Source organism: Scyliorhinus torazame, chromosome 9 (assembly GCF_047496885.1).
Source record: "Scyliorhinus torazame isolate Kashiwa2021f chromosome 9, sScyTor2.1, whole genome shotgun sequence".
Lineage (NCBI taxonomy): Eukaryota > Metazoa > Chordata > Chondrichthyes > Carcharhiniformes > Scyliorhinidae > Scyliorhinus > Scyliorhinus torazame.
In genome coordinates, this window is record NC_092715.1 from 227348415 (window position 1) to 227363429 (window position 15015).

Here is a 15015-nt window from a genome sequence, read left to right on the forward strand (position 1 = left end):
AAGGATTGTGAGGCACGACCTTCCCTTCATGAAACCGTGTTGATGATGTCTAATCAAATTATTCCTTTCCTGATGATTATACACCCTATCTCTGAGCAACCTTTCCAAGATTTTGCCCACAACAGAAGTAAGGCTCACTGGTCTATAGTTACCGGGGTTGTCTCTACTCCCCTTCTTGAACAAGGGGACAACATTTGCTATCCTCCAGTCTTCTGGCACTATTCCTGTTGACAAAGATGACTTAAAGATCAAAGCCAAAGGCTCAGCAATCTCCTCCCTAGCTTCCCAAAGAATCCTAGGATAAATCCCATCCGGCCCAGGGGACTTATCTATTTTCACCCTTTCCAGAATTGTTAACACCTCCTCCTTATGAACCTTAAGCCCTTCTAGGCTAGTAGTCTGAATCTCAGTATTCTCCTCGACAAAATTGTCTTTTTCCTGTGTGAATACTGATGAAAAATATTCATTTAGCACCTCTCCTATCTTCTCGGACTCCAAGCACAACTTCCCACTACTGTCCTTGACTGGCCCTACTCTTACCCTAGTCATTCTTTTATTCCTGGCATATCTAGAAAAGCTTTAGGGTTATCCTTGATTCCACCTGCCAAAGACTTCTCATGTCCCCTCCTGGCTCTTCTTAGCTCTCTTTACGTCCTTCCTAGGTAACTTGTAACTCTTGAGCGCCCTTACTGAACCTTCATGTCTCATCTTTACATAAGCCTCCTTCTTCCTCTTGACAAGTGTTTCGAGTGCCTTAGTAAACCACGGTTCCCTTGCTCGACCACTTCCTCCCTGCCTGACAGGTACATACTTATCAAGGACACGCAGTAGCTGTTCCTTGAACAAGCTCCACATTTCCATTGTGCCCATCCCCTGCAGTTTTCCTCTCCATTCAATGCATCCTAAGTCTTGCCTCATCGCATCATAATTGCCTTTCCCCCAGATATAACTCTTGCCCTGCGGTATATATCTATCCCTTTCCATCACTAAAGTAAACGTAATCGAATTGTGGTCACTATCACCAAAGTGCTCACCTACCTCCAAATCTAACACCTGTCCTGGTTCATTACCCAGTATCAAATCCCAAATCCAATACGGCCTTACCTCTCATTGGCCTATCTACATATTGTGTCAGGAAACCCTCCTGCACACATTGGACAAAAACGGACCCATCTAAAGTACTCGAACTATAGCGTTTCCAGTCAATATTTGGAAAGTTAAAGTTCCCCACAACAACTACCCTGTTGCTTTCGCTCCTATCCAGAATCATCTTTGCAATCCTTTCCTCTACATCTCTGGAACTTTTCGGAGACCTATAGAAAACCCCTAACAGGGTGACCTCTCCTTTCCTGTTTCTAACCTCAGCCCATACTACCTCAATCGACGAGTCCTCATCAAACGTCCTTTCTGCCACCGTAATACTGTCCTTGACTAACAATGCCACCCCTCCCCCTCTTTTACCACCTTCCCTGAGCTTACTGAAATATCTAAACCCCGGCACCTGCAACAACCATTCCTGTCCCTGCTCTATCCATGTCTCCGAAATGGCCACAACATCGAAGTCCCAGATACCAACCCATGGCACAAGTTCACCCACCTTATTCCGGATGCTCCTGGCATTGAAGAAGACACACTTTAAACCACCTTCCTGCCTGCCGGTACACTCCTGCAACTTTAAAACCTTACTCATGACCTCACTACTCTCAACCTCCTGTATACTGGAGCTACAATTCTGGTTCCCAAGCCCCTGCTGAACTAGTTTAAATCCTCCCGAAGAGCATTAGCAAATTTCCCCCCCCAGGATATTGGTACCCCTCTGGTCCAGGTGTAGACTATCCCGTTTGTAGAGGACCCAACAACCCCAGAATGGGCCCCAATTATCCAGAAATCTGAAACCCTCCCTCCTGCACCATCCCTGTAGCCACGTGTTCAACTCCTCTCTTTCCCTATTCCTCGTCTCGCTATCACATGGCACGGGTAACAACCCAGAGAAAATAACTCTGTTTGTCCTAGATCTAAGTTTCCACCCTAGCTCCCTGAATTCCTGCCTTACATCCCTATTCCTACCTATGTCTTTGGTACCTATGTGGGCCACGACTTGGGGCTGCTCCCCCTCCCCCTTAAGGATCCCGAAAACACGATCCGAGACATCACGCACCCTGGCACCTGAGAGGCAACACACCAACCGCGAGTCTCTCTCGTTCCCACAAAATCTCCTATCTATGGATAGGAGGTAGCATAGTGGTTAGCAGAATTGCTTCACAGCTCCAGGGTCACAGGTTCGATTCCGGCTTGGGTCACTGTCTGTGCGGAGTCTGCACGTCCTCCCCGTGTCTGCGTGGGTTTCCTCCGGGTGCTCCGGTTTCCTCCCACAGTCCAAAGATGTGCGGGTTAGGTGAATTGGCCAATGATAAATTGCCCTTAATGTCCAAATTGCCCTTGGTGTTGGGTGGAGGTGTTGAGTTTGGGTAGGGTGCTCTTTCCAAGAGCCGGTGCAGACTCAAAGGGCCGAATGGCCTCCTTCTGCACTGTAAATTCAATGATAATCTATGATTAATCTAGGACAAAGGTTCGGCACAACATCGTGGGCCGAAGGGCCTGTTCTGTGCTGTATTTTCTATGTTCTATGTTCTATCCCCCTAACTATGGAGTCTCCAATGACTAATGCTCTAATCCTCTCCCCCCTTCCCTTCTGAGCAACATGGACAGACTCTGTGCCAGAGACCTGCATCCCATGGCTTACCCCTGGTAAGTTCCCCCCCCCCAACAGTATCCAAAGCGGTATACTTGTTACTAAGGGGAATGACCACAGCGGATCCCTGTACTGACTGCTTCCTCCCAGCCCCTCTCACTGTCACCCATCTATCTTTATTCTTCGGAGTAACTACATCCCTGAAGCTTCTATTTATGACCACCTCTGCCTCCCGAATGATCCGAAGTTCATCCAGCTTCAGCTGCAGTTCCTTAACACGGTTTCTGAGGAGCTGGAGATGGGTGCACTTCCCACAGATGAAATCAGCAGGGACACTGTCGGCGGCCGTCACCTCAAACATTCTGCAGGAGGAACATTGCACTGCCTTTCGCTAGTACTCTCAAAGTTCCGTACGATGTAGATTATACGAGTTGCGTGGATCCCATCTGGCTTTTCTTTTACTTTAACGGCTGTTCGGGTTGTTAGCAGCACTTGGTAGGGTCCATTCCACCTGGCAGAAGAAAAATCTTTGTTTTGTGCTTTCACATATACTTGATCTCCAAGTTTAAAAGGTGTGTATTTCCCTCTTTCGGATGCATCTGAGCCTGTCGCACCATTTCATGTATATTTTTTTTCAGCGGTTTCACACATGGCCTGGGCATATTTTATTGATGCCTCATCTGCCCATATTAAGGCTACTGCAGCTGGAGTCTTTGGGGGTTTAGTTCCAGTTGTCATTAGACGTTCCATTAATATCTCATACGGGGTATGTGAGGTAATGCATTTTGGAAGGTCTAATGCAGGTAGAGAATATACAGTGAATGGTAGAACCCTCAAGAATATTGGCAGGCAGAGGGATCTAGGTGTACAGGTCCACAAGTCACTGAAAGGGGCAACACAGGTGGAGAAGGTAGTCAAGAAGGCATACAGCATGCTTGCCTTCATTGGCCGGGGCATTGAGTATAAGAATTGGCAAGTCATGTTGCAGTTGTATAGAACCTTAGTTCGGCCACACTTGGAGTATAGTGTTCAATTCTGGTCGCCCCACACTACCAGATGGATATGGAGGCTTTAGAGAGGGTGCAGAAGAGATTTACCAGGATGTTGCCTGGTATGGAGAGCATTAGCTCTGAGGAGCCGTTTAATAAACTCGGTTTGTTCTCACTGGAACGAAGGAGGTTGAGGGGAGACCTGATAGAGGTCTACAAAATTATGAGGGGCATAGACAGAGTGGATAGTCAGAGGCTTTTTCCCAGGGTAGAGGGGTCAATTACTAGGGGGCATAGGTTTAAGGTGCGAGGGGCAAAGTTTAGAGGAGATGTACGAGGCAAGTTTTTTTATACAGAGGGTAGTGGGTGCCTGGAACCTGCTGTCGGAGGAGGTGATGGAAGCAGGGATGATAGTGACGTTTAAGGGGCACCTTGACAAATACATGAATAGGACGGGAATAGAGGGATACGGACCCAGGAAGCGTAGAAGATTTTAGTTTAGTCGAGCAGCATGGTTGGCACAGGCTTGGAGGGCCAAAGGGACTGTTCCTGTGCTGTACGTTTCTTTGTTCTTTGCGGTTAAACCCGTATTACGATTTCTATGATTTCTCAGGGCATACATTTCTATGGATATGGCATCTGGCCATAGCAGCCCATTTTGTTGACACACTTTTGTCACTGCAGTTTACATTTTTCCATCCTCCCTTTCCACCATTCCTGAGGATTGTGGCTGATATGCTATATGCAATTTCCAATCAAAGCCCATGGCTTCTGTTAGGGCTTTGGTCAATTTGCTAGTGAAATGAGTTCCCCTGTCACTGTTAGTACCATTGGTATCCCAAACCCTAGATATTATTTCCTTTAACAGAATATTTACCACTGTTCTAGCATCATGTCTTTTGGTTGGAAAAGACTATACCCACCGATAAACATGCCCACTATCACCGATTATTTCTTTGACAAATCATACATTTGCGGGCTACTTTTTCAATTGTTAGCGTAATACCTCAAGCATACCATTGTTGACATATGACATGTGTAATTCCTCCTTTGCCCACATGAGCCTGCCCATGTGCAAGGCGACATAATGGCAAAAACAGACTTCTGGGGCATACTGCGCGGGTATCTGGGTGGATCCAGATTTGATGATTGTCTTAATAGCAACCCGCTTTTAGCCAAGAGCGATGCTCCTGTGGGAGGCTTGCTCCTGTGCCTGTTTTAACTTTGGTTCTGTTAAAGTGGACAGAAGTTCAACTGCAGCCGCTTGTGGCTGCTGTTTGAGAGCCAATTCCTTTGCTATTTTATCAGCAAATCTATTGCCGCATGAGACTTCATCGTCTGCGGTAGTATGCGCTTCACACTTTAAAACGGCTATCTTGCTGGGCAGCTGAACAGCATCTCGTAAATTTAAAACCAATTTAGCATGTTTAATAGTTGGCCGGAGGAAATTATGAATCCCCTGTTTTTCCATAATTGGCCAAAATCATGTATGACCCCAAAAGCGAATAGGGAATCATATAAATATTGACTCTTTTATTTTTAGCTAGAATACATGCTTTCGTAAGGGCAAACCAGCTGCAGTAGTAGCTACTACTGCAGGCCAGAAGGGCCATATCATTTGGTCGGTTTGCTGACCCATCGGTGAAAAAGATAAAGTCTGGATTTTCCAGTGGGTGACTCAATAAATCAGGTCGAGGGGTTGTGGTAGCTTCAACCAATCATGATCATACATATGTTCTGCTTCCGAGGGCGCGGGCAAGAGTGTAGCAGGGTTGACAGCTGACACTCACTTGTAGGTAAAGTTGGTTTTAGAGAGGATTACTTCGTACCCAGTGCATCGAGCCGCAGTAAAATGCTGCGTTGCGGATGAATTAAGCAGCAGAAAAACAGAGTGAGGAACCAATACTGTACAAGGGTGGTCGAGTAGATGGGTACTGATTTTTCGACTATGGCCAACGTGGCTGCTACTGCTCTTAAGAAACTTGGCATACCTTTTGCAACAGCACATAGGGCCACCGTGTAATAGGCAAGGGGCCTTTTCCCTCCTCCATGCTCTTGCACCAGGACCCCTGTTGCAAATCCCCCTGCTTCGTTCACATAAAGAGTAAAGGGCTTGCTGAAATTAGGAAGTCCCAAGGTAGGGGCGCTAATCATGGCTTGTTTCAAGTTACGAAATGCTTGCTCCCTCTCTGGGATCCAGGTAATAACTGAAGGGGCATCCTGTAGGGTAGCCTTGCGCAGTACTGTGTCCATCTCTCTATAGTCCGGTATCCACTGCCTGCAATAGCCTACCAAGCCGAGGTAGGTAAGGGTTTCCTTTCTCGTGCGCGAAGTTGGAACCCTTGTTACGCTAACAATTGAAAAAGCCTGTATTCTTTCAGACCCAAGTCTCTGCTATCCTTGCTGCAGCTGAAATACTGAACTGTCCCCTGACAGAATTGAAGTTTGTCCATTGAGGCCCTATGCCCTCTTTCTGCCAGATGTGATAATAACAAAAGGGTATTCCGTTGGCAAACTAGCCCTCCCTCTGAGGCTATCAATAAATCATCATCATATTGAGGGAATGTTGAACCTGCAGACAACTGGCACTCGTCCAAGTCTCTTTTAATACTGTTGATTCCGATATGTAAAGCAAATAGATATTGACTTTCCGGGTGCAATGGTATGGAGAAAAAGGCTAAGCATAAATTTATGACGGAGAAGGTATCTGCTGTTGGCGGTATAGAAGACAAAATTACATTTGTGTCCAGCACCAATGGAGCAATAGTGATAACCATTTTATTGATGGCTCTGAGATCTTGTCCAAACCACCACTCGTTGGGTCTTCCTACCTTTGGAATGGGGAGCATATGGGTGTTACAGGGGCTTTGTGTTCTCTTCAGCACCCCTTGCTGTAATAGTGCATTGATCACTCCCTCTATCCCTTTTTCTGCTTCCGGTGCCAACCAGTATAGTTTTAAGCAGGGCAGGGCAATGTTCTTCTGTTCTCCCCCCACCTTATGCGCTGGGGCAGAATGTACTTTTCCAACATGATTTTTATGTTGGGCCCATAGATGTGCCAGTACCTGGGCCAGGATTGAAGGGAGTAAATGATAGCTCTCTCGGGGAGGTTGTTGTCTTTCAAATGTAGCGGGCCATTGCTCCTCTTTCCAGGTCACTTTGCCCTCCTGTTTGCCATAAAATTCTATCAGGCAATTTTGTCCGTCTATTTCAATATAAATCCCATGTATTACTTTTTTCCTTTGGCCTCTTTGATCACTTCTCCTATTTGCTTTGCCTTAGCGGGATGTTTTACGGCCAATGTTAAATGGAGTTCTGAAGTTAAACCCGTCCTAAAAAGGTCCCTCTGACAATGGGTCAACTGTACTAACATTGCTAATCCCACAACACCGAAAAAGAAAAAGGAGTGACATGCAATGATGTCTGCTTTCCTAAGTGACATTGTGCTTGAAAATTGTCTGCGTGCTCATCCTCACGAGCATACCAAGCCGTGCAATAGGTCACTATATTCTCTTGTCTAGACTCTATCAGGTGTTTTAATAGCTGTGCCCAAGGGTCATTAACCTTTTATAAGACTTCCTGCAGTTAAAATTTTTCTTTTTTTTAAACAGTGGTACTGTAAGGGTTAACGTTCAACCGCCAACATACAACACAGACACAGAGCGATCGGGCGCAGGCTCAGTAGTTAATAAATTTTGCAGCTGGTGAGCTCGTATTTGAGACAGTTCTATAAACATTCCATTATCAATGCAATGTATTACCGCTCCTAATTTGCAGAGTGTCTGTCTGCCTAATAGGGTCATGTGTCGCTCGGTGCGGTACATCCTTCCTGGGGGTTAAATGCTTCTTGGCCCCTTGCATGATAGCCTCTTTCCCTCTATTTGCTAACCAGTGTTCGAGGGACTCATTTCTTTCATTCAAATGATTATCATTATTGGGAACCCAACCCCCATTTATGTCAGGTGGGACTGCAATCCCATCCTTCAAAGCTAGCCAAGATGCACCATAAGAGTATTTTAGAAGCAGCAAAACATCCGCTGGGAGGGGGTTATAAATACCACACATTTAAGTCAATTTTCAATGATTGATTTTTTGGCATTAGCTATTCTTAGAGACGTATATTTTTCTTTGTCAATTCAGAAAAGATCAACTGTCTGCTGCAGAACCTAAGGGGGTGGAGAACTTGGAATGGTGCCACTTGCATCTCTTCACTTGAAAACTTATTTTGTTGAATTACTTTTATTCGTAAAGGCATTTTCTTTCTTTTAAACTGATTTTAATTTCCAATGTTTCAGTGCATTAGAGAAATCTCAACACAAATCATTTCAGTTATAATCTTGGACTCACAATGACAGACAATAAAAAGTACAACCCACTTAGCACTTTATGCTTTGATTAAAATTAATTAATTGGTTCAACAAAACACACAGATTCTCACAGTTCACAAGTATCACAGTTAACCGTTAACCTTAACCTTATCTCACGGCTACAGAAAATCTGAATTCCCTTTTTGACAGGAGCCCATCTGTTATGCTTTTACCTTAATCTTCTATTTACTTTTACTCCCCTGTTTTTTTTTTCTGAGAGTGGGTCAGCTTCATTAGATTCCTATGGGGGACATATAGGTTTTCCTACCTCATTCCGTTGCTTTATGATTGTTTCTTTTCATTTTCTTTCTAATTTTGACTCCCTTATCTGTCTTCTTCAAGGAGTTCACCTTCTTTCTCGCTCCGGATGTCTTTACCGAGGCTTCGGGACGACCTGTGAGGGGGCGTCGAGTTTATTGCTCATCGTTCCTTCTGCAAAATTCTTTAGAACATATATATAACAATAAACAACGACCGCGGAAATCATTTACAAATACTACAGAGAGCGCACACCGGTGTTTATCCTTTCACGAACCTCAAAGTATTTTTTTTTTATTTTAGTCTCCAAGGCACCATTTTTCTTCCCATGCAGCTATCGTTAATTTCTTTATGAAGATAACTCATCCTAGCATGAGTCAGCGGCCAGTAATTAAGGTTGCCGAGCACCGCCCCCCCCTTTCAGCGGGGGTCACACTATGGGTCTCTCCCTTTCAGCTGAGAGAGTCCTATTTATGGAGTCATTTCAGGGTTCACGTCTCGTTAAATTAGGGAAACTGCAACGACTACGCCATTTTGTTGTGGAAATTATAATAGAGACAAATTCCTCGAGGTTCGATTAAAGGAAATTTATTTACACAAATATATTTGCGGAGAGAGAGTGTTCCGGCTGCATAGCCAGGGCACTGCACTCTGAGATTCGATTGAAGAAAGCATATTTTTATAGTCTGAAATAACAGCTTGAAGTAAACAGCCATGTTTATATTAAATAGACCTTGGAAAGTACGTAAGATGAAATACGTAGTACGTATATTCTTACCCTTGGCTAAAAACTCGAGTACACATTTTGTTATCTTTCGGAGGACAATGTGTTTTCATAATAAGGCTGAGACCAGAATATTAAGCAGTATTTTGTTTATGTTACCTGACCTACTTATTTTTGTTCAAAAGCAGTGTTGAACGATAGTCAAGCATTTCCCAGCATGCTTCTAAGTTGGCAACTCACTAATTTCCCTTCCACAAAAAATAATATATGTGGCAGGACGAGAAAACGTGATAGCCGATGCTCTGTCACGAATGTGATGAAGATAAGCAGGTTCGGTGGAGGAAGAAGAATGAGAATGGACTATGTTATTATAAATGTTTGCGTGTTTTGTCAAAAAGGTATATTTATTGTCAATTTTGCTTAAAAGAAAGTGAAAAAATGAAAAATGAAAACATCTTAAAGTTGATGGTTTATTTTATTTTCTTGGGGTGGGGAAGTGTCATGGGAATGTCACTTTCAGAAATGTTTGTCTTCTCAAGTTGCTGCAGTGCATTGTGTGGTTGGAACTGAGCTCTGGTTCTGCTTTTTACTTTCGTTTTGAGCTGAAACCTGTTTTTGGCTCTGAGTTTTATTTTCGATTTTCAGTTGAAGAGCTGCATCCAAACCAAGAAGGTATATTTTGGTCTCGCTCTCTGCATGCTAAAGAATGTCTCTAGATCATTTGATAATTGCAAAGTAATACCTGTTTCTGGATTTTCCCACTGATTTTGTGGGAATGATTTTATGGATGCTGTTAATAAAGTTACTGAGAGTTACCTATAGAGTACTGTATCTTTGAGGGGGGGGGGTAATCAGTGTTGGTTGTTGATAAGATGTTTATTGTGTGTTTATAAAATGTTAACTGGATTCATAGAATAAACATTGTTTTGTTTAAAAAATACTTAAGATCTCTGTTGCATCACACCTGCAAAGCGTGCCCTTGTGCTCCTCATAACTAAAATCTATTAAATGTTGTCGGTCAGGTGAATTCCATGATATACTTTGGTGTTCTCTAAACCTTGGCCCATAGTACTAGTGTAGCCATCTGGGATGGCCACTTCCCGATTACAAAATGGACACTTTGCAAAGATTGCAGGGAAAATGGACAGTATTGAGAAAGCAAGCAGGTGCAAGGTTTGTCTGTTGATTGGAGCCGTAGCTCCCAGACAAGACCGATACTGCAAAACCATTACCATACTAATGAGCCATCCCTGGGGACAAAAAGGTAACATTTAAGTAAACAACACCAAGACAGACACCCTGGCGCCAGAGGAGACCAGAACAAAGCAGGCCAACGGCCACCTAGGACGCGCCCAGCAATCCTCTATTGGAGGAAATCGATAGGAACGATTGGGAAATGGCTCAATTAATTGGGGCCAAGTTCAAGGCCTGTCCCTCTCTTGTGGCTCCGGCTCTCACCAAGGAGAGACCTGCCCAACAGCAACATCAGAACAAGTAAGTCCATGGTCAATGCATGCTACGAGACAGACGCTCCTAGCTGTTATTCCATACCAATACGTCCCCAGCAGTCTCAGAACTGAACAACGGCCATTGTTCCTTTGACTGAGTGGGCGCCCAAGCTAAGTATAGGCTTTAGCAGTAGTGATAGTTTAATTTTAGAGTTTTATGCATGAGTATATTTGACTGTGTGTGTAAATAAATGAGCATTGAGTTTGAACTTACTAACTGGTGTATCGAGTCTTTGATCAGTATTCGGTTTTGAACCTTGTGGCGGTATCGGGAGATACCTGGCGACTCTAGAGCAAACATAATTAGAATTAAGGAAGGCAACCATATTGGCCGCCATCTTCAGAGCCAAATTAAGAGAAACACAATTAGCAACACTAGACACTCACACAATGGGAAACAATCTTTCCGCACCTACCCCGAGAGAATCCTGTATGTCTCAATAAGGTTGCCTCTCATTCTTCTAAGCGCCAATGAGTACCAGCTTCACCCACTCAACCTCTCCTCACAAGAAAAACCCTCAAAACCCGGGAGCAACCGAGTGAACCTTCTCTGGACTGCCTCCAATGCCAGTATATATTTCCTTAGATAAGGGGACCAAAGCTATTCACTGTATTATAGCTGTGGCCTAACTAGTGCCTTGGATAGTTTTAGCAATATTTCCCAATTTATAAACTACATTCCCTTTGGAATAAAGGCCATTTGCCTTCCCTATTACCAGCTGAACTTGCATGTTGGCTTTTTGTGATTTATGCCTGAGGATCCCCAAATCCCTCTGGGCTCCAGCTATCTGCAGTCTTTCCATATTTAAATAATATTCAGCTCCTTTATTTCTCCTACTAAAGTGCAAAACTTCACATTTTTCTACATTATATTCCATGTGCCAAGTTTTTGCCCACTCACTTAACCTGTCTATATACCTCTGTAGACACTTTGTGTCATCCTCACCACATGTCTTCCTACCTATTTTTGTGTAATCCGCAAACTTGCCAATAGTATATTAACTTCCCTCGTCCAAGTTAATATATATTATAGCACAATTGCTTCACAGCTCCAGGGTCCCAGGTTCGATTCCGGCTTGGGTCACTGTCTGTGTGGAGTCTGCACATCCTCCCCGTGTGTGCGTGGGATTCCTCCGGGCGCTCCGGTTTCCCCCCACAGTCCAAAGATGTGCAGGTTAGGTGGATTGGCCATGACAAATTGCCCTTAGTGTCCAAAATTGCCCTTAGTGTTGGGTGGGGTTACTGGGTTATGGGGATAGTGTGGAGGTGTTGACCTTGGGTAAGGTGCTCTTTCCAAGAGCCGGTGCAGACTCGATGGGGCCTCCTTCTGCACTGTAAATTCTATGATATTGTAAATAATTGTGGCCCCAACACGGCTCCCTGTGGCACTCCACTAGTTGTAGGTTGCATCCCAAAAATGCCCCTCTCATGTTGTTTACAGCACGAAAGGAGGCCATTCAGCCCACCATGTCCTCACCAGTTCCCAAAAGAGTTACCCAGCTAGTCCCATTCTGCAGGCCTGTCTTCATAGCCCTTTAAATTAGTCACTTTCAAATATATATCTAGCTCTCTTTCGAAACCTTCTATGGAACCCACCTCCACCACTCTCCCAGGCAGCACATTCCAAACCCCAACAATTCTCTGAGTAAAGAAGTTTCTCCTCATCTCAATCCTTGCTCTCTTTCTGACCATCTTGAAATTGTGTCCCCTAGTCACTGAAAGATCAACTAGTGGGAACAGAATATCCTTTTTTCCCTGTCAAAAATTGTTCAGAATTTTGAACACCTCAATAAAGTAATCTCTTAATCTTCTCTGCTCCAAAGGTGAACAAGCCCAATTTCTCCAATCTTTTCTTGTATCTAAAATTCCTCATTCCTGGTATCATGCCAGTAAATCTCCTCTGCAATTTCTCCCCAGGGCTTTAGCATCCTTCTTTCAATAAGGAGCCAAGACCTGAATGTAATACTCCAAATGTGGTCTGACCAATAATTTGTAGCATCACTGCCAAAGAATCACAGAATCACTTCCTTGCTTTTATACGCTATGCCTCTATTGATGAACCCAAGAATCCTATCAGCCTTCCGAACTGTTTCAACTTTCTCTGGTGTGTTCACATCCTTCATGCACATGGGCAGCACGGTAGCATGGTGGTTAGCACAATTGCTTCACAGCTCCAGGGTCCCAGGTTCGATGCCCGACTTGGTTCACTGTCTGCACGCTCTCCCCGTGTGTGCATGGGTTTCCTCCGGGTGCTCCGGTTTCCTCCCACAGTCCAAAGATGTGTAGGTTAGGTGGATTGGTCATACTAAATTGCCCTTAGTGTCCAAAATTGCCCTTAGTGTTGGGTGGGGTTACTGGGTTATGGGGATAGGGTGGAGGTGTGGGCTGGGTAGGGTGCTAGACTCGATGGGCTGAATGGCCTCCTTCTGCACTGTAAATTCTATGGTAAAAAAATGATATAGCGGCTTCACTAAGATTCAAGATAATCAAGCCACATAAATCATCACTCTTAGGTGCGCAAGCCTGCAAGGATTTACACCTAATACAGCAACTTCGTCTCAACCCATACTGTATGATGATATCCAAGGTATATTAAGCCAATATCCAGAAGTCTTTGAAGGCATGTGTACTCTTCCATTCAAGTACAAAATCTTGTTAAGGATGGATGCCAAACCTGTGGCACACCCTCCGAGGAGAATTCCTACTCCACTCAGAGAAAGTTGAATTAGAAAGGCTACAACAAGAAATAATTTCAAGAATCACTGGACCGACAGACTGGGTCAGTTTAATGGTTTGTGTGAAAAAACCTTCTGGTGATCTTAGAATATGTATAGACCCCAAGGATCTCAACAAGAATATCATGAGGGAACACTATCCCTTTCCAAAAAGAGAGGAAATCACTCGTGGGATGGCTAATGCACACATCTTAACCAAATTAGATCATATGGTCATCAACAAAGAAAGAACATATCTCAGGACAACAAAATGTTTTTCAATGAATACACAACTATGGTCTTAAGCTGTATCAATCCAAGTGTAGTTTCGGCATTTCCACGCTCCAGCTCCTTGGAGACCAGATTTCTGAACGTGGTGTGCAACCTGATACTGACAAGATTGCAGCCTTTCAAAGAATGAAAGTTCCAGAGGGCAAAAAGGCAGTTCTACGTTTTCTAGGTGTTGTATATTTATTTATACCTAATCTATCAACCCGAAAGACAGCTCTTAGAAATTTGATTTAAAAAGTTAACCACATTCGAATGGACAACTGACCATCCAAAGGAATGGTTTGATTTAAAATCTCAATTAACAACTGCACCTTTTCTTTTGTTTATCGATCCGAACAGAGTGACAAAAATTTCGACTGATGCGAGTCAGTACGGAATAGGAGCAGTACTGTTGCAAAAGGACAACAACTCGTCTTGGGTTCCTGTTGCATCTCCACTGCCATCATGGTTAGCTAGCCCTCGTGCTCAGCCACCTTCTCTTCCACCTTCTGTATCGCCAGTCCCTGGGCTTCCAATCTTTGCTCCACCCGATCAATCCCCCTCTTAATCGGGTCCAGGTCAAGACACTCTTTTTCAATCTGTGCATACCGACGTTCTGTTGGTTTCATCGCTCTGGATGTGTATCTTTACATCCAGACTTCACTTAGTGAAGTCTAGGGAAGATTGTGGACCTGGACTCGCATAAGCTGATCGTGACTTCAATACAGTCATTGATCGGTCGAGTTCAAGGACAGGCAGGGTCCCAGCTGTGACAAAGGAGCTAAAGGGGTTTATGGAACAGATGTGGGGGGGTGGATCCGTGGAGGTTTGGATGGCCAAGGAGTGTACTCTCGGATTGATTTTTTCATTTTGAACAGGGCTTTATTGGCGGGGGTGGTGGATACCGAGTATGCGGCGATTGTTGTGTTGGATCATTGCTCCACATTGGGTAGATTTACGGGTGAGTCAGCGCCCGCAATGGAGATTGGATGGAGGACTGTTAGCAGATGAGGGGGTGTACGGGCGGGTGAGGGAGGCCATTCAGAACTATTTGGAGGTCAATGATGTTAAGGAATGGGTTAAGAGACATTGCAATCAGTTGTCTCATTTATGTTAAGTATCCATTAATTGACACTGATATGTAAAGGGGCTTCAGGTGGCCTCTGTCAGGTGATCTGTAGTTAGAGTTGTGTGCAAAGTGTGTTGGAATTAAATAAATGTGTGTTGGTGAAAAAGGAACAGAACTTTAGACTCTTCATATCACAACAACTAAAACATCTAACAATTGGTAGCAGAGGATGGTTTCTGTGTAAATGTGAAGGGTTGAAAGATACAACTTTTCCGATCAAACAAAGGAGTGAGTGAGAAAAAAAAAGGGATACATGGCTGAACCGAGGATGAAGATGGCTGGATATGACTATCCTCCCTTATTTTCTGAAAGGGAATCATACAGCCAATGGAGAATGCAGTAGTTATGTGGACTAAGGTAACTG

At 44.1% G+C, this 15015-nt stretch overlaps 1 long non-coding RNA gene across 1 annotated transcript; it reads right to left on the minus strand.

The window, feature by feature from the left end:
* Positions 1-2567: 2567 nt before the first annotated feature.
* Positions 2568-10827, minus strand: LOC140430075 (uncharacterized). The gene is made up of 3 exons (XR_011949313.1): positions 10753-10827; positions 8317-8490; positions 2568-3203 (listed from the first exon to the last, which is right to left on the minus strand). It is a non-coding gene; the product is annotated as an uncharacterized lncRNA (long non-coding RNA).
* Positions 10828-15015: the final 4188 nt, after the last annotated feature.